This window comes from Lissotriton vulgaris, chromosome 2_1 (genome assembly GCF_964263255.1).
Source record: "Lissotriton vulgaris chromosome 2_1, aLisVul1.2, whole genome shotgun sequence".
Lineage (NCBI taxonomy): Eukaryota > Metazoa > Chordata > Amphibia > Caudata > Salamandridae > Lissotriton > Lissotriton vulgaris.
The window spans coordinates 205,997,535-206,018,690 of NC_141687.1; positions in this window are offsets into that span (position 1 = coordinate 205,997,535).

A 21,156-nucleotide genomic window follows, 5' to 3' on the forward strand; every position below is an offset into this window, starting at 1 on the left:
ATATTTTTGCTGAAAAGACTGAAGTAATTACCTCCACAGGAGCATCTTCAGGATTCAGTGTGGGAAGTTCCCACACCTCCTCGCCAAGATGAAGAGAGGCCATTAAGCTTAACAGCAGCTGTTGGTTTGCTGTAGAGTTTCTGTACCGCCAAGATATACCTCTGACTGAGACCTAATGATGACATTGTGAGCCATAAAGCTCTCCAAGCCACTCGGTCAAAGGCCTTTTGGGCGTCCAACATCAACATCCCAATCTGCTTATTCAATTGATCAGAAACATCAAATGCAGCAATAGCTGTATTAATGTGAGCGGCTAATTCTCGGCCCGGGACAAAGTCATGCTGTTGTTCAGATACTAAAAGATGAATAACAAGAGCCAGGCGAGAGGCAAGAATTTCAAAAACGAGTTTGGCGTCAGCATTAATTAAAGAAATTGGTCGGTATGAGCTCCTATCCTCTACCTGTTTCCCCTTTTTTGGAAAAACTATAATTTTAGTAATATTCCAGCAGGAGGGGGCATCTTACCCATTCTTTAAAAAGTGCAAGCAGGACCGGAACCTGTATGTCTTTAAAAGTTCTATAGAATTAAAGCGGAATAGTATCTTCGCCTACAGCTTTACCTGTAGGCAGTGCACTAATTGCTTTGTCAACTTATATTAGATCCACATCTTTTTGCAATGGCTCTAAAAGCAGCGAATTCAAAGCAGTCATTGCGCTCTCTTGTACATAATCCAGAGCAGGGTGCTGGCTAAAAGGTGTTGAATCACCGTAGAGTTCAGCGTAAAATAGCCTAAATTGTTCCACTATATCTGTGGGTCTAGTATAGACTAGACCATCTGCCCCTTTGATTAGTTTAATATGTGATGTAGCCCTCTGGTCCGCTATCTGATTAGCCAACACACTGCCAACCACTTCCCCATATTCATATTGTTTAGTTTTAAACTTATGATAGTTGTTAGCTTTTCTGTCCATTAGCCTTCTCTTAAGCTTAGCTCTTAATTCAATAACCTGCATATAAATCATCTTTTCACCAGTATCCTTTGAAGCAATGGCTCTAGCATATTGCTGCTCCAATTCTATATACAGCCTGTATTCCTGCTCCACCAAGCTGCTACATTTAGCCAATTCTGTTTTAAAACATATTGCAATGTAGCCCCTCTCACATAAGTCTTCAAACAGTCCCAGACTATTGAACTTGAAGTCGTGCCCTGATTATTCTCTATATACTCTCTCAATATTCCTTGCATATATTTAACGTAATCAGGGTTGTTAAGAAGATGTCTAGGAAAAGAGAACTCCCTTACTAGCTCTTTACCCCCTGGCTGGAGCTGTACTGTTAGCATAACTGGGTTGTGGTCCGTGCTACTGTCTATCTGTGCTACTTTTACTAAACTTTAGCTATTTATACCCCTTTCTCCCTGACAGCCTCCCCCCTTCCGTTCCAAGAGATCGACCAAAGTCAGACCATTCTCTGTCCCCTCCCACACCCTTCCAACCCCCCCAGTGCCTATGAAAAGGAATCGCCCCCTTCCTTGCTGTCCCAAATTGACAGTATACAAAAGGCGCTCCCTCTGCTCCCCCAAGGACCCCGAGAACCCACCATACCTCAACCGTTCCACCCCAAGTAAACGTATAGTAGTGACAAAAACAAATCAATAAGTCAAAACAAAACTTTGTATGACATATAACTGAAGCAGTCACAGGTTATACTATTGTCTCTTGTCACAGAAAGTGCCTCCTTTACACATCATATCATTCTTTTGTGGTAGACGGCCACTTGGAAAGGGCTTGTTTGGCCTCCTGCTCGTGGAAAAAAAATGTGTGCGACCATCCTTAATAATGTTTAGACGTGCCGGCTCTTGCAAAAAAAACTGTGAACACACAGCTTTCAAAGGATTATTAGTTGATGCATCCGCCATCGCTTGTCTATTGTCGGCTTACACAGGTCAGAGCGCACAAATATGGACATAGTATCCAGCTTGATAGGAGCCAATGGACGTGCCTTTAAAAAAATTGCCCAGAAACACAAGAATAGCTTTCTGAAGAAGAATGACGATGAAGGCCCGCAGGTCCGAAGCTTCCCTTCCTCCCGGAATACCAAAAATCCTTAGATTCTGGCGCCACTGCAGATTCTCGAGGTCTTCAATCTTGGCTTGCATGAGCATTATTTGAGAATCCTGCATTTTTACCAGATTCACAGTGTAGGTATTGACCTCTTCTATAGCTGCAACTCGTTGTTGAAGATCAATAACCTCAGAAGAAAGCTGAGTGACCTTAGACGTTACATCTGACAGATCTTGCTTGATCTCTCTACTGTCAGCCTCGGCCTGCTGATAATAGTCTTGGGCTTCAGCTCTCTGGATAGCTAGTGCCTGCATAATTCTGGAGAGTGAAGGTTCCTCACTATCGCAAGCCGCTTGCTGACCCTTATTAGTACTTCCCTTTTCTAATGCAGGCAACAATGTGCTGGGAGGGAAGACTGGAGATATTATAGGGGTGACAGACATAATCTCCTCTACTTGTACTACCGACGTAGCTGATGATATTAAAGGGAGACCTTGACAACCACTGCTAGACCAACCTAGCAATCCGCCCTGACCATCAGGACCCTTGGTGCCTTCATATATAGTGGATACATCCCCAGAAATAATTGCAGTTGCTGATGCTGGTTTTTCATCGTCTGTTGAAGCAGTTACCATATTGCCAGAATAAGATAACCTAGAGATAATGGCCTTAACCTCGCCCTTTGAGGACACCTATTTCCGCAAAGGGCTTGCCCCAGGGCTGGCCTTTGCGGTGCTTACTACTGCTCCCTTAAGCCAACCCAATGCATCAGCACTTGTGTTTTTACTCCACCACCCTGACCTTTGCCTCCTTTACCTGCCTTCATAGTTTTTGGGTCTTTTCCTTTTGCGCCTTTCCCCCCCAGCAAGGATATTGTTTTTTGGGCTACTGAGTCCCTGCTTCGCTGGTAAGGCTAGTCACAGTGCCTTGCCCCTGACCCACAACAGGGTTAGGCCGTGCCATACCTGAAGGCAGTTCTGGTCATTCAGGCTGTTCAGCATTTGTATCACCAATGATCCCATCATCAATAGAATCACAAGTTAATTGCTCGGATATTTTGGCAATACCATTATTCCCGTTCACACCCACTATACCAGCACTCAACGGATTGGTGTTTGACTGTGTCAAATTTTCCAAAGAGTCCTCTAAGGTTGACACAATAAGTCCTGAAGTCTGAGCTGAATTAATACTTAAAGTATCAGCAGAGCCAGCAGCTGGGTCATAAGACACCTCCTTACTTACAGAAACAACTTCCTCCGTTTTCTCGGGCGTCTTGGATGCCTGCTCAGTAATCCTGCCAAGATCTTGGCTAATAGAGAAAGGGGGTATTGGGGGTTAAGCTAGTGGATTACCTGGTCCTTCCTCACCCCCGCCCCCCCACCCCAGCCCTCCTGTACCGCAGCTTTAAGCATATCAGCCATTTCAAAACCTGGAAAGGCAGTCTCTGAGCCACAGGACTGGAGCAGCTCAGTTGCTCTCCCGGAGCGCAGCAATTTCAGGATTGGTTTCCCCAGCTCGGGGCCAGCAGCAATACCAGAACCAAGATTATACGCAATACCCCCAAGCACTGAATCACATATTAATGTTTCTCCTGCTGGCACCGAATCACTGCTGTCTCCTCCGCCATCTAGTGCCTCCGCTGAAGTCCCGGCTTCAATGGGCATGTCCGTCCGACCTCGTCGAGTGGTTCGTGGTGGAGCCAATTTTACTTCTGGATCAGTCCCCAGCCGCGCTGTCAATATTCACCTCCTACCTTGTATCAAAAAATGCTCCCAACGTTCCAAGGCAGCGGTAGCAGTAACTAAAGTGAGAACCACTGCACGGCTCGACCGCCATAAACCGATGTGCTCAGTTGCACAATCTGGCACATCCAAGAGTGTAGCACAGCCAAATCCGTGAGTTTCCTTCCTCTTTCTCTGAGCGCTACAGTTTCAAAGCATCTCGTAGCTGCTTCCCACAGCTGTGAAATGGAAACGGGTGGGCTGGCAGTGCCTCATTCGGGCTCCGTGAAGAGAGCAGAGGTAGGCATCCTCCTAACGCGGAGTCAATCCGCCATCTTCCTTTTCCTCTCTCTCACCAAATCCTACTACGCATGGGCTTCACCTTGTAGATAGCTCTTCACTGAGAGGTCAGTCCCTCACCAATTCCAACTGTGGCCAGTGTTCACTCTAAAGAGAGTTCTTCATGGAGGGGACAATCCCTCAGCAAGCCCTTCAAAGTACAGCAGGGACCCTGTACAGAGGTCTTCATGGAAGGGCAAGTCCAACACGAAACCCTACTACATATAGCCTTTTCCCTGCACACATGTCCTTGCAGAAAGGCCAGTCCAGCACTAAAACTCCTCACGCTCAGTCTGTGCTCTGTGAGCAGAGTGTATGTACAGCTCACTCCATCCAGATGCCTAAGCCTCATTAGGTGGGAAGCCTCCATTACACACAGGTTGCGCTCTTAGCACGCTTTTCTTTGGAGCCCATTCCCTTGTCATTCTCAAGCTTCCTTATGCAGCCAAGGCTCTACCACACACAGTTGGGTAGGGTAGTAACATCTTACTTTTTTTTAATTGATTTTCTTAAATGCAGAATAGTAAACCCACGCCTTGGCAACTATCAGTCCACAAAACAGGTAGTTAAAGACAAGTATGTGCATTTTTCACCCTTACATGCAGGGCTGTGCATATTCAATACAGCAACTAATGTTCAATACATCGGTACTGTGTCGCTCCTACATAGTCATTGTGCGCACCATGCTATGTATTCGTGAAGTATTAGTGCAGCTGATGAGATCGAGGGGCAGATTTACAAGCCCCTTGCTCCAACTTTACGCCGCTGTTGCGTCACTTCTATGACGCAGCGGCGTCGTAAACAATGTGCCACGATGCAACATGTTTACAATGCGATGCATCTAGGGAGATGCATCATGTTGTAAAGCCCTGCGCTACATTATACCTGTGTCAGGTATAATGTACGCAGGGTGGGCATTCCGTCGCAAGGAAGCCTAGTAAAAGTGACTCAGTGAAATCTATAAGATTTCACTGAGTGACTTTTACGACACCACTGCGTCAAAACCTTGCACTTGCTTGAAGCAGGCATAAGGAGTGATGCAGCATGGTCGGAATAGACATTCTTGACCATTGCTGGAGTTGTGTTGTGCTTACGAAATGACTCTAGCAATGCGATGCCTTTCTGTCAAAAGATGCGTTACGCATCTGTCTGTGCTCGTGCCAAGGTGCGCCGCATTGGTAAATGCGGCGCATCCATGGTTGTGCAAGGCTATTTTTCCGTCACGCAAATGAACTGGTGCATCTCTGCTCCCACCTGTACTAAGGACTAATAGGTGGACTTCATGGACTTCAAGGGCTATTTGGCTGACCGCCTGGTAAGCTACAGGGACACAAAGCCTGCAAGAGCCGACCAGTTTAAATTGGACCTGCCCTGGGCCCTGTTAGTGGCTTCTGTTGGAGGGAGTCCTGACCCCCAAGTACTTTTCCTCGGGTCCTGGAATCTTTGACTGATGTTAGAGTGTACTCCGCTTGGATCAAACACCAAAAATCTTTTGTCAACTTTTTCTCTGAAGTACCGGTGCAACACTAGGACTGCTGTTGTGCCAAAGCTGCTAATATCTTCGCACTGGTCTGATCCAACTTGCTGGCCTGCCCAGCTGAAGGAGATCTGAGTTCCAGAATTTTTTTAAGTCCAAACATAGAGGGTTTCACCAAGTCACAGTCGATTGATGTAGAGTCCTTCCTGGACATTGACGCTGGACTTTGCCCGCTCAAAGCTTTCCTGCTTTCATCAATGGCCGCACCATGACATATCAGGGATCCCAGAGAGATCGCTAGTTAGTGACATGTCAATCACCCTCACTCTTTGCATGTAAGTGATGAGACCCTGGTGGAAAAAAACAAAGCATATTAACTAGATTATCATCACTCCAAACTGTTTAGGGGGGTGGGATTATATTGTTTTAATGACTCATTGCTTTGACTTGTTGCATAGTGTATCAGAACTTGGACTCTGTTGAGCTGCTAATGTCTCTGATTACACTGCACTAGATCAGCAATGCCTTTCAAATGTGTATGGCACCTTAATGCTCAATGTCACCAAATTTGCAGTGTGTTGCAGCTCAAGTGAATGTACGATGTGCACAGTACTGCTTAAATTCGCTTTGCGACTTGCTGCTTACCTGTGCCTTGTTTTTGAGTGACCCACTTCCTGCTGTTATACAGCCTGCACTGCAGCTTCACTGACCTTTGTCTTTCCTCCTAGGTATCCACCAAGATCTTCCCCGGATAAACTGCTTCCTCTGGTTGATAATGACTATGTTGGGTCAAAATGCAGGCAAGGTGTGACCCATACGATATGTAGTCCTGAAGGCTCCAAGAGAAGGTGAGTTTTGGCTGGTCGATGGTTGTAGAGTGGGGGGAAGGGCTGGCAGGATCCAGCTTTATACATAGTCATGGCTTGCCTTTTAGCTCCTCTTGCAAGGTCCTATTGATATTTGGGTTCTCTTTGAAACCTTGCAGGAATTCAGGCATCTTCTCTGTGTTCTTCTCCAGTCTGGGTGTCTTCTTTGGGTGTTAGTCAATTGATAGTGAATAAATCAATATAATCATTAATGTAAACAATATTTAAACAATAGTAGATTAATCAAGGTTTTTTATCAAGACATTGTACATAGAATCAGAAACTGAGTAACAAAGACCGAATGGCGTGGCCTGATATCCATACAATCTAAACTTCATTTGGAAGGGGATCATCTCCTTGGTGCAGAAGTTAGGGACCATCTAGGTTTAGTTTATTGTACATTTATGTTTGTTACACCTATCAGGGAGGCTCCTACCATTAACATGCAGCCTCCCTAATTGTCTAACAAACACAAATGTGCAGTAAACTAGGATTTCTGAAGTTATTATAAGTGTGCTGGGCAGCTGCCATGTTTCATGTGACTACTCAGCAAAACCTTTATTTTTTCTCAAACTAACTCCCAAAATGTGAGCATTTTTTTTGAAAAACATAAAAACAGAAGGGACCTGAAATCCCGGGAGTTTTTTGCTTATGTGAGGGGTCATGTTTTCTGTTTTATCACCAAACAATTCATGGTGGTCCCTAACAAGTAAATAACATATGTTGGAGTTGTGGCTTCGCAGTGAAACATAATGGCTGCTTGATCGCTTAGCTCCGTGCACACCCGATCCCTACCCTGAGATCCGCTTCAATTATGTATTTATTTTTTATTTATTTTATTTATTTATTTATTTATGTGTTTTTATATAGCACTGACTTTACCCGAAGGTGTCAGAGCGCTTCACAATAGGAACAGTACTGATACATGAGGAGAAAATTACAAGTGAACAAATTACTAAAGCAAACGTTAAGTTACATGAGGCAATAGTGACAATTGTGAGCAAACAAAATACAAGAGGTAGCAAAGGTGCATTACAGAGGAAAAAGTGACATGTGTGCAAGTTACAAAAGCGTACAAAGTACAAGTAGAGGAATAATACTGCAATAAATGGCAGACACTCAAGCACAAGAACAAACGTTACGTAGGCAAAGGTGGCACTTGTGCAGGTATCTAAAGCAAACAAAATGTAAGAGGTAGCAAACAGTGTGTAACAAGAGAAAAGTGACCCACTCGCCCCCTAGGGCGAGTGGGCCATCGGCACTGCTGTGGATGCTGCTGGGGCCGAAACTGACACTGTGGCCCCCGGAATGAGAGAGACAGAGGCGCCACCCCAGGCGGCCTCCCGAACACCAAGGCCGGGAGGTGCTGTGGCGCCGCTACTGCCTCACCCTTCCACAATGTGAAACCGTGGTCGGGGCCTCTCAGTGGAGTCTGCGGAACGAATGCAAATCGCTGCAGGCGATATCATAGGAGTGTCATTGAGACCAGCGTGGCGGAGAGGGGCAGTCAGTCTCGCCACTGCGACATCCCGGATATAACTGAATCATACTCATAGAACCGGCCGCTTCTGCCCTCATCACCAGCTGCTGCTTTCTCAAAAGAACGACCCGCGACAGCTGCAAGAGCCACAGTACTAGACCGGCGGGTGAGTGGGTCTCAGCAGGACAGCCCCTAACTGCCCTGACAAAGTGTACGAACTTGCGCACCTAGTCCGGTTCACCTGCCAAGGAAAATGACCAGATCCTGCCTGGAGATTATAATTTCAAGCTGCAGCGTGGATTTTAGGGGGTGCCACCCTAGATCAGCTTCAGTGATATATAATCAGGGACGGCCTTAGGCATGTGCACAGGGCCGCCAAACCCCAGGGGCCACCACGCCAATATATATCCTTAAAATAATAATCCTCTGAGGATGGATACATATTTGCATGGCGCACCCTGGCAGGGATCTAGCGGCCTCCGGCTATGTTCCACTTCCAAACACCCTGACCCCCCACCCCGTCCCGCCCGGACCCCTCTTCCGGGGCCCCCTACCTACGCTCCCTGCCCAGGGCCGCCATGAGTCTAGAGCCACCCGTGTGCATATATTTTCACCACAGTTATCTGCTCTCCTCGCAGTGAAAAAATCCCTTGTGTGTAGGATTGTAGAAAGAAACTGAATTAGAGGCTGTAGCTTAAAACGGACTGGTTGCCCTACTCCCAGATGACTATTTCAAACAATAACATATTTGTAACCTGGGAGAAAGAAATTGATCATTGTCAAACCAGAGAAGCGACTTTGGTGGCCCACACCAGGGCCAGCTAGTCCAAGCTTTTTTGAGGTTTTTGATGACTCAAAAAGGATGCAGAACCAAAAACATTAACATGTAGTCACCCTACTTTTAAAGAAAAGGCCTACCTAAACTAGAACACAAATTTGTTTCCATCACAATATTAGTTTGCTTTCAAATTGGTGTATTGCATGTACCTAAATGTTGTTACTGCACATCTGGAAACGTGTATGAGATGTACTTTAGTGTTATGTTACTCCTGTCCCTTCTAAGACTTTCAATTACTTAGATGGCCTTGTTGATACAGAGTGCTGTGCCATTTTACTTCCCTCTCTGATAAAAGGGTGCATAGTGGTATCGCTTTCATTTATTACCGGATCCTGATGTTTGTAATGAAAGAAATATGCAGAAGTGTGCAACGAGGGCACGTTTTTCAGGGAAACAGATACATACAAGAATTACCTTGCTAAATGACATGTAGCAAAATGACCTCGAGACCATTTTTGTTGCGTGAATCGCAATCAAAATATAAACAAATGTTGTGTGACAAAGCAAAACCCAGAGATCTCCTTCTTTCCGGACTTTAACCTAAATGTCCAGAAACAGCGTTGATCATTCCTTCAGTTAAAGAAAAAACTCCGGGACAAAGGGATCAAGTACGCCATGCTACTCCCAGCCCTGCTTCATGTAGAGGCGTAGGGCCAGGCCTGGTTCTTTGATCGCCCCAAAGCTGCCGCAGGCTGGCTGGAGGGCTGGAGAGGGGCAAGAGAACACAGTGCTCGCAGAGGTGTGGTTTTGAACACGTCAACTGTCAGAACTGTCCTAGAGACATCTGGCAAAAGGGACTCGCTCTGTGAACTCAGTTGCATAGACTACAAGAACTCGCATCGATCTACTGAACCTAAAGGGCAAGTAATTGTTTGGTTAAAAGTGGAAATAATCATATGATTCCTGTTTGTTTTTGTTTGGCCCACCTAGGGTTTGCAGAGTAACCCCAATCGGGGGAGGGGGAGGGGTGGCAGAGCTTTACACCCCCCTGTTAACTTTTATTAACTCAAAGTTAGGGCGACAGGCACTCTGCATTGTTTGAGGGATAGGCGGTTTTAGGCCCACAGTGCAGGGGAGCAGGGAGGGGGGTAGTTGGGTTGAAATATGGTTAATTCAGTTCTTTCAGAGAGGGCGACGTCTAATACTAGCAGACAAGAGAGGGGATGCGATGTCTACAGCCACACTAACGAACACACACTGTGACAAAAGGTTTAGGCTCCTAAGTTGGAAGGTCAACAGGCTGGGGGACAAGGTGAAACGTAGCATTGTTTTACAATATATCAAACGACATGCACTGGATGTTGTAGGAATCACACCTGGTGGGCAACTCATGGAAAGCAATGAATAGATGAGGCTACAGACTAGTCGCACACTCGGGTTTCAACACGCTTTCTAGGGGGGTGGGCATCACAATTAAAAAATATTTTCCATTATACATACAACATTCCTGGGCTGACGAGAATGGCAGATATGTAGGGGTCTCCGGGCAGTGGGAGGGGAAACCACTCACACTAATGGCTGTATATGTCCCACCGGGATTAAAAGGCCAAACCTTTAAAGACCTAGATAGCGTTATGCTCCCTATTCCTCCCGTAAGGGTACCTAGTTCTGGGTGGAGATGTTAACGCAATGGTATCGGGCGTCCTTGACTGCCATCCCCCGCATGATATAGGCCCATCACACAGATGGCATCCTGGACTTCCTAGAGGCACTAGGTCTTGCAGATGCTTGGAGAGCGTAACACCCTGAAGCCATCCAATACACCTTCCACTCAAGCGCACACAATAGTCTTTCCTGTATCAATTATCTCCTTGTTCCAGCATCCCAAATTAGTAACATTTGGGAGATTAAACACATGCCGTGGGGTATTTCTGATCATTCCCCCTTATGGGTGGAGCTAGTACTTGGGGAGGCAAGGGTGGCAAGAATAGCCCCAATCAATCCCTGGTAACTTTGAAACAATGTGGTCAAAAATGCACTCTTACAAGCTATCAATAATTATTTCCTGGAAAATACAGACTCAGTGTGATCAGCCCAGACCTTGTGGGAAGCCTTCAAAACAGTACTAAGGGGGCAGATGCTTTCGCTCATTGCAGGTGTGCGAAAAGAAAACTCGAAAGATTTTGTCCGTTTGGAGAATGATCCTCCTGCTGGGGGAGGAGAAAGATGGAGCGGGGACGCACAAGAGATTACATGCTCTGAAACTTAAAAGAGAAGAGTACAAATCTATTGCCACGGACATGGCCAAGAAGTTAGGCAGAGACAAGGATGGGCGACTGTATGACTTGGGAGACAAAGCTGGTAAGCTGACCGCCTAGTTAGATAAGAAAGAGATGGCGAGCAGACTCGTACCTGAATTATCAGATGAGTTAGGTGGGACAATAACGGATCCTCAAGAAATAGCCAAAAAGTTTGCTGAGCACTATCGCTCTATATTCCTGACGAGTTCCACACTAACGAAGGAGGACTCCCGGACTCTTATTGCCGATATTCAGCTCCCCACACAATCCACTGCCGAAAAAGATGAGCTAGATAGTGATTTCACTAATGACGAAATTGCCCAGGCAATTAGAAACCTGCAGTCGGCAAGGCCCTCTGCCCTGATGGCCTACCAATTGAATTGTATAAGTTGAAGCCAGAAGCAAATGCCCCACACCTGCAGGCCATACTTAATGAGAGCCGAGAGATTGGAATGCTTCCACATGACCAAAGGGTAGCTACATTGGTTACAATACACAAAGTGGGTAAACCCAGACACAGATGTGCATCATATAGGCCTATATATATGAACCCAACTTTATTGGTTGGATACGTCGCCTGTACACAGAGCCCTTGGCACAAGTGGTAGTCAACAACAGAAAGTCGGAGGTGTTTGAGTTGGGCCGTTGGACTCGCCAAAACTGCTCATTGTCCTGTTTGCTCTTTGCTCTCACTCTAGAGTTGTTGGCAGCATGGATCCGCAGAAATCCAATAATCTGCGGACTGAAGTAGTCTTACACATGGAAAGACAGCATATTTCTCTAAGCGGACAATATCCTGTTGTACCTTGCGTCCCCTAAGGCGTCGCTGCATAGAGCGCTTAACCTATTCACACATTCCGGGAAATATTCAGGGTACACAATCAACTGGAGTAATTCCCTGCTCTGTGTCCTCAGTGGAGAGCCCTCCCCCCTCTGCCTCAGGGATTTCCTGTTCAAGTGGTAAGGTAGGGCTTCCAATACCTGGGTATTTATATCACGTCCGATCTAAAGATTTGTAACAAACTTAACCTACTCCCACCCCTGCAGAGAATGAAGTGAGATGTGGCCAGCTGGAAGGCACTCCCATTTTCCTTGTTGGGCAGCGCTGTTCAAAATGATGTCGCTACCACTGTTCCTCCATGCGCTCCAAAATTTCCCAGATCTGGTCCCGACGCAGTATTTTAAAGATATTGAAGACCTCCAGAGGGAGTTGCTCTATGATGGCTGACCCCGCATAGCTTTGCAAAAACAAAGTTTTAGTTGGTATGATGGAGGGATTGCGCTCCCGGATGTTAAAAAATACTATTGGGCGTCCCATCTGACTGCAATTAATCATTGTACATACCATAGCTTGGACGACCCAAGTTACAGGATGGACAAATGGCTACTGCCAGGTGGTACTTATAATGCCAGGCCCCAGAAATTTCTCCTTACGGGACCAACCAAACACTCTGTACCGGTATGGCATGCTGCCAATCGAAGCTTGGAGTGGGACCGGAAACTCACTGTGGCTACTCCTCTGTGGAACTCGGAACAATTGGGTACCCTAAGGACCACAAAGGGGTTTGACAAGAGGGATTTTATCGGGATAACAAAGATTTGAGACCTGTGGCAAAAGGGTGAGGTGGTCACGTTTGCATATTTGCAACAGGAACACGAGCTGGCAGTTACAAAACATTTTCAGTACTTACAGGTGAGGCATGCGCTAACATCATGTCTGCCAAATGGTGACTCTCCCCCAGAATCATCGCCGTTGGAGGACAGACTGCTTGATGGCTATTTACCAATGAAAGCAATATCCCTGACTTATAAAAAGTTGGTTAATATCACCCCGGAACCCCTCAAACTGGTCCGAGAACCCTGGGAGAGGGACGAGCTGGAGCTTGATGATGAGGAATGGGAGGAAGCAGTGACTTCTCTCCATGAGGTCGCAGTCTCTTCCAGATTGCAACTGGTACAATTCAAGATCATTTAAAGAATATATATATCACAGGGCCTCAGCTCGTTAGAATGAGTAAAGCAGAGAAGGGACTGTGCAAAAGGCAGTGTGGCCTTGTAGGTTCACTCATGCATATTGTGTGGGAATGTGTACATATTCAGAGTTGCTGGAAGGAAGTCCATGATTGCATTGGTGAGGTCCTTGGGTTATGTATTGGACTCAAACCCAAAAGATGTCTTCTGAATGTCTGGGAACCCACTGACTTAAACAGTAAGGACAAAATATGGGTCACTCTGGGTCTGATGGTGGCCAAACGAAACATATCTCAATTGTGGGGTTCCGTGGTATTGCCCAGGGTGGAGGCCTGGAGGGACAATATATGGACTGGTGTATGACTAGAGAAAAAACTGTATACATAGCACGTGGGTGCCCCCGAAAATGGTCTTCTATATGGAGCAAATGGAATGCATATTGAGGCAATATTTGTATCTCACCATGTACTCCCTCTCGAGAAGAACCTGGGACGCCTTAGATGTGGTAAATCAACATTCATGGTATATAGTGTATGATGTATGTATGGATATTTGATTTTGGCATCATCTCTTCAACTTGTGTTTAAGCAAATGTCGACTCTCTATTGTTCAATAAAAAGAGATTTAAAAAATATATATGTTATACCATCTGGTCTAAATAGAGCAGCTGGTCTAAGGTTGCCCCTAGCTGCGGCACTGCTGGCAGAAGCATGACAGTCCACCCAACTTCGGGGGGCCAATCACTCTGGGGGAGAGGGCACCCCTCCATGCTTGTAGCAAAGTAGCTTAAACTCTAAATGGGCTCCCTAGTTTTAACCATTTGTAAAAAGAAACAAGTGCTAGGGCCCTTGCCAGGAACCCTCTGCAACTTGCACTACCCATTGCTCCTGACATTTCCGCCAATGAAGGTACCAACACAACTACTAAACATCACTCTCCTACAAGTGTGACAATTCAGACTATTCCAGGCCCCCAAATCTATAGAAATGCCTTGGGCAGCAAATGTTAAGGTATTTTTATTCATAAACAGCTGATCTGAAAAACAGACAGTGCCACCATGTGGCAGACTGTCATAAGTGTTAGTGTTGACAAGCAAGTGACAGTGCTTGGCACCGGAAACGACAGGCTCAAATTAGGCACTGGTTTTAACTAGCCCTCAATCAATTGCCTTTGATGGGAGTTTCCTACAGAGTAAATGTGACTGCAAGGTGGCACAAGGATGTTGTGCAGTTGAAAAGCTAATGTTTAAGTAAACACTCTACATAATCCTTTTTAAATTAGTAAAATGAAGACACTGTTTGAGTACTTGAACTCCAAACCTGGAACATTCCCTTAATTAAAAATTGCCCTGTGAAAGTTGTAATTACTTTGGTTGATGCTACAGAAATGAGTTTGCCAAAACCTGGAATTCAAAGAACAATTATTTTTCACTAGTCTATTTCAGCATTATGCTCTGTGAGCCATGAACATCCCAACCTGAACAAGAATTGCAGGGTATCAATTCACTTTATTCGAATAACCTCACAGTGACCTGGTACTTTCAGGGTCGGAATCTTTGTGACTTGTTATTGACCCTGATGATACATTAGTTCTGCCCATCTGCCTATAGCACAGATGGGCTCATTTAACCTCCTTTGTGATACACTTTAGACTCAGTGTGTAATGATATGATGTATTTATAAAGCGCGCTGCCACTCCAGACTGAGCATCCTGGTGCTAACTCAGAAACACCAGTAGTTGACCAGCACCAACAAAAAAGGATGTAATGCCTGAGAGATAGGAAGTGAACATTGATATCAGTTAGTCAGACATTTGCAGGAATCTTCGGGTAACCAGAAAAGCCAAGTTTTAGGATGTTTCCTAAACTCTGCTTTGACCAGCACCTACAAAGAAGGATGTGATATTAAAGGCCAGAGAGAAAGGAAATGAAGTCAGGTGCCTGCAGGAAAGATCAGGTAAAAAGAACGGCCAAGTTTAAAGAAGTTTCCTAAATTAAATTTCATTGTCTATAAATCTAAATGGAACAGGGGGCTGATTCCAAATTTTGCCTCCCTGTTCAGAGAAAGATTTGCCCCCCTTTGATTTGTGTCTAAAAACAGGAATGGCTAGCAAATTCAGGTAAGAAGATCTTAAGGTGCTAGAAGACTTGCAATGTTTATGGATCGGAAGCTAATGCAGCTTTCTAGGACCCTGAGAAAATGAACCATTATGTGGAATTTTCAGAACTAATCTGACTGCAGCATTTTGGACCACTTGAAATTTGTACAATCGGTGTTTAGAAATTCCTAAATACAAGCTACTGCAGTAGTCCAATCTTGAAGCAATAAGTACTACCACTACTGTTTCCCTGGTCGGAGGAAGATATTCAAAATTTTTCTTTACTGATTTGATCAAATAAAAGAAAGTACCAGAGAGAGATATGACTTAAGAATGAAATGAAAGTGAGCAATCGAATTTGATACCTAGATCACAAGCCACTTTAATTGGAGGAGGGGACGGGAGATTGCCAGGCTATTCCAGCTGAGGAGAAAATAAATTATCCTGACCAAAGAAAAGTACCTGCGTCTTGTCAGTATTACCTTTAAGGAATTAGGTTCTATCCAGCAGACGATACTTAGGAAACAGTTTTTAAAATTGAGCTTAGAGCCAAAACAGTTTTTGGCTAATGAAAGAATCATTTGAGTAGCGTTGGCATATGATGAAGACCTAATACCAAAAGAGTTAATGAGAGTTAATAAAGGAGATAAGTAGACATTGAAAAGGGTCGGACTCAATTCGAAGCCCTGTGAAACTAAGGGTTTCAGGGCTTTTTCTTTTCAGTAGATTCGACTAATAGATATAGCCTGCCATGTAATCTCAAGAAACAAAACCAAGCCAAGGCCTGTCCACAAATCCCAACCTCTCTGAAGAAGCACTGAATGAGATATTGTGTTGAACGCTGCTGATAGATCTAAAAAGACCAACACTGCATTCTGACCTTTAAGCAACGTAAGATGAATCATTTCAGAAACTTCTACCAATGCTGTCCCAGTAGAATGCCCTGGCCTGAACCTTGAATGAGAAAGGCGAAGACTGCCAGACGTTTTCTAGAAAATCTGTTTGCTGGTCATTGACCATATTTTCCAGTATCTTAGCTGGGATGGAAAGGAGAGAGATGGAATGTTTAGAACGCCAGTAGGTTTTTATAATAATAGTTAACCACAGCCAGTTTCAATGACTCTGGTTCCAGAGCAAAGGAGAGGGACACTTTAAAAAGGTTAATAAAAAGAGGATTGATAACGTCTTAAACTGTCTTAAGGATCCTGGGTGGACAGAGGTCTAAAGAGGAGCCTAATTTGCAGCGCAGAAGGACTAAATCTGACAGCTAGAGAGAAAAAACAGACTAAGGTGGCAGAAAGTTCTGTCCTTGTCCAGAGAGGATAGAGGTCCTATCAAGACTATTATGAAACTTGCCTGGATGCTGTGAATATTTTCTTCAAAGTAATTAGAAAGATTGTCACAGGGTTTGAATAGGAAGGAGATCTCTTTCAGAGGCTTTCAGATGAAGAAATTACATCGTAATCTTACATTTTCTTTGGATCATTGTTTGCAAGTTCAATTCGAGGAGTGAAAAACAATTTATTTGCCTCTTTGATAAGACTATGGTATTTTTTCAAAACAGCTCTGTATATAACTTTGTCATCTAACCTGTATTGAGATCTCCAATTTCTTTCATACTGTAACATTAGAAAAGCACTACAATTAGCCAGTGCTGCTATGTTTGTAATAACCTATCTATAAAACATTAGTAAGCAGCAAGATCAAATGAGCGTTGGCAGACTGGAGGATATAGGCTACATTCATTTTATTTCTTCTTTATATATATATATATATATATATATATATATATATATATATATATATATATATATATATATATATGAATAACAATCATCATAAAAATAACAGATAAGCGACACAGAAATCACACAGATTCAGCTGTTTGAATCAGGGGAGAAAGGTCAGTCAGATTGTATTTGAATAGATTGGCAGAGTCAAAAAAATGGTATCCAGAGAAGTGGTCACAGCTTCATCCATATTGTCTTTGAAATAGGAGGATTTTTAGACCCATTTTAAATGTGGCATGACTCAAGGTTGGCCAAGGAGTAAGGGAGGGAGTTCCAGATCCGTGTTGCACTTCCAGAGAATGCTTGTTTCATAAAGTATTCTTGTCCCAGAGATTTTCAGTTTTCCTTCCAAGTGAGAGGGTGTGGCGTGGTGGAGGGCTTTGCAGGTGATGCATGCAATCTTAAATTAGTCTCTTGCTTCTTAGGGAAGCCATTGTAGGGTGCGAAGAATCAGAGGAAGGTGATTGGTTGTTTATGACCTGTCACAAAGTGGGCAGCTGCATGAAACAGTGCTTCCAAAGAAGACCGGCGAGGAAAGAGTTCCTATAGTTCAGTATGAAAGTTTAAATGTAAGAAAACGTTATACAAATTTGATCCAACAGAAAAAACTTGTAGTTGTACAAATTGATGCAGTAATTTCACCTTTCAGGGCAACTTCATCTACTTAGAAATGGAAAACTTTCTGCTAGGGTTTTCTCATTGTTTTGTGGCACCTTTAGAAAATTACAACTGATGCCACATTAGAAACATACATTTCCCTATCATCTTTATTTTTTCTTCATGGGTCAGTGGGCCACCAACAGTCCCTAGTTGCATGATCTCTGCTTCTGTAATTTTATCGTTTTTTTCTTTGCCTCGTCATGAGGGGGACAGATGAAATTCAAACCTTTTCTACTCATTGTTCAGTAATCCTTTGATATAACTATTGGACAAAATTAATCTCAGCGAACACCTTGGTGGGTTAATTCAGAATTTGTACTAAAGTGTACTACAAAGGCCTCTCTATCATACTGCCCATGCAGCACTATACATGCCAAGAAAACATTAAGGCTCCACAAACTTTCAGGAAATGACTGGCCTACAGGAGTAGTATGATTAAACTCCTCCCCTGCCTAATGCAGCTCTTTCTCTCTGAACCAGAAACCAGCGTTATACTTTTTTGTCTTTGTGATGAGAGCCTAGTGAGAAATAAGTGACATTAATTAAGCTATAATCACCCCAAACTGTCTTCTTCAAATCCCCCACTCCTTACCTGCTGTAGGCCAGTCCCAATAATGTCCTTGCTTACTTTACACAGTGCTGCGTGTGTTCAAAATGTCAAATAATGTCTGATTAATAGGACTTCAAGGTTAGAGCCCCTTTGAATGCTACCTTGACTTCAAGTTGCTCAAAAGGATTGTGTTATGCTGTTTTGGCAACTCCCTGCTTTAACTCAATCCTTATGATGACACACCTTGTTATGACCTCTTTGTCAGTGTTGTCTTTCCAGTGTCTTTGACTGTGTTGCGGTATCCTCAAGTTTGCATCGTGTTGTCCTCAGACTGTTGTGCATGTTGTGTGCTGCTAAATATCTAAAAACTATTTTCCTCCTCCTGCTTAGTCATTTCTGATTTTCGCACAACATGTGCTGTTGGCTTCATGAAAATATGTATTTTGTCTAGGTATTCAGCAAATACTCAAGATACGGTCAGCAAGATCAACACTTCTGAATGGGACTCACATTGGTGAGTATGGCTCATCTTCGTTGGCCACTTGTATGGAGCAAGGAGGGCAGGTGGGGAGCTGGTGGGGAGATACTTTTACACTGGATCCTGTCCTTATGAGATCCCGAGGGAGGTCAGGTTCTCCTCTCTCAGTTCCACTCTGGGAAAGTTGTCTTTTATGAGCTCCTTTCTGGGTCTGTGTGCTTGCTGGTTCCTGTATGCTATAGAGTGAACTGCTTACTGTCCTGTGTGGATGTGGAAGTACAGCCTGCCAGGTCACCTGCTCCCAAGCCCAAAGCCAGACATTCACAGAAGGTGCATGGGACAATGCAACGTACTTCCCAGATAGTCCGATTACGCCCTATCAACACGGATAAAGGGATCTAGTGGAAGGATTTTGTACAACAACCTTGTCCTGGTTGGAATTGTGTTCCCAGGTACATCAGTTGATCCAATGCAACTGAGACTCCAGAAAACAATGCACTAGATCATCACTGGACTGGGTTATTACTGCTTTGGTGGCATTGAGTCATCTGGTAGCCTAGGTACTAGATGACTCACTGGTTGCCGGGGTGTGCCATAAGTGGGACTGGTGCTCACACAGGTTTCTGTCTTGACATGTGTGCAGAATTCAGTCACACTGCTGGTGTCTTTATCATGCTTTATAAAACACCGGCCTGCTTGGAGAAGTGCGTTTCCTCTCCCTGGACTGTATTGAGGCCCATCATTCATGTGCAGAGTTGGTTACACATATTTGTTGAAGGGGATGATTTATTAGGGACAGGAGGGGCCAGGGGGACTCAGTGCACAGCTTTCAGAAGCCCCGCTGACGAGACCGTGAGTGAAAACTAAGGGGAATAGGGCGGCTTAAATTGCACCGGGGCTGTCCTGGACCTCTTGCTCTAAAACAGGAAAAAACATACATATGAGCTTTTGGAGACTGAAGCTTGGAGTTGTACAATTTATTTGAAGACACAGCTTCTAGAAATAATCAGTGATAACATAAAAATCATATAGCACTTGGTCCTGTACCCAGCATTCTCTTGAAAGTCACATGGACCAGATTAATTTTACAACGTACAGTTTAACATTTGCTATGGCTAAGAGAGAGAGAGATTTTGTTTGGTACACCTATGAGTACTGAGGCAGATTAAAAACGGTTGTGCTTGTTCACATAGATGAATACTCACATTTGCTCATAAGTGTAATCCTGCAAGATACATTAGAATGCAGAGTACATGTTATTTATCATTAGGTACACTCAAAATGCTATATCAGTGAGTTGTCCTAAGACCACAGTATAAATGCTTAAATGTAGAGAACAAGTTAAAAAGTACATATGCAGATATAAAATGACTTTATCTAAAAAGCAGTTTAAAACATAACATAAGTAAAATATTTACATGCACAAAAGTATGAACATTTGATCAAGGGCCCTTGGAGACAACTCTCGGTCTGAATACCTACAAACAGACGAGGAGTTGCCCGCTGATGTTCTTGCGGGGCTCCTTCTTATACTGTCTAAAACCCGTGAGACGATAATTACGTCATCCCACGCCACCACGTATCACATACCCGTCCATTGTCCATTGTCATTTACTGGACTGCTCTCTACCTTTCCCACCCATAGGGTTAGGTATGGCCTTTTTTCCTGTAATTGTGGTACATACTTCAGTCTAGACTGAGAACTGCCATTTGACTGGAAGTCCAATAATAAACTATCAATGGACGACAGAAATGTGTTAGTATAGCTTCGAGGGGTCCTATTCATGTGTCAATCAGTCAATCTGCGATACTATTTCGCCACCCTTAGCCTCAGTTTATCGGATATCTGGCTTGACGTAGCTGTGGTGGGAACTTCCCTTATTCCATTCATGGCTTAGGTGGGGGACGTGGGGTATGTTGCAAGATTTATAGAGGAACTTGACTTCTGCTGTCTGTGAGAAATATACAATGAGGTGGGGCCTGGTAGGGGTGCGGGTCCATGCAGGCAAGAGCAGCTGGGTGAATCTTGGGTCAGACTTGCTTTCTGCTTCTGTTTAAGCTAAGAGAAAATGGCAGTGCCCAGGGCAATGTAACTGAGGCCTGCAACCTCTAAACAGCAGGGCCTACACAGGGGTTATGTTGTGCAGGTGACAGGTGTGTCCTTGGATAGCTGTGCAGGTAAAAATTCTTACTCCAACATTCCCCCCTCAAGTTCGAAATTTCGAACTTAATCAAACATCTTTAAACACCATTCGAACTGCATACTTAGCTGGAGATGGGGGAAGAGGCCAGGGCGAGTCGCAAAGAGGCTGTTCCTCTGAATCTTTGTCCTGCACTTTTCCTGAATCTGCATCTGTCTTCCCTAAGTTATCACACATTGTCTCATAGGGACGCGTCAAGTCCCCCTGTGGTGAACGTGATGGGACTCTATGCACCTGGGCCTGATATTGACTAATTACAGGAATGTCTGGCAATGGGCGGGAGTCAGGAATGGTCAACTCCACTATGCTCATCATTGTCGTCTCTCCATCATCTCCCTTAGCCCTACGAATTCCAGTATATGAACCTGAGCCTGCATAATTCAT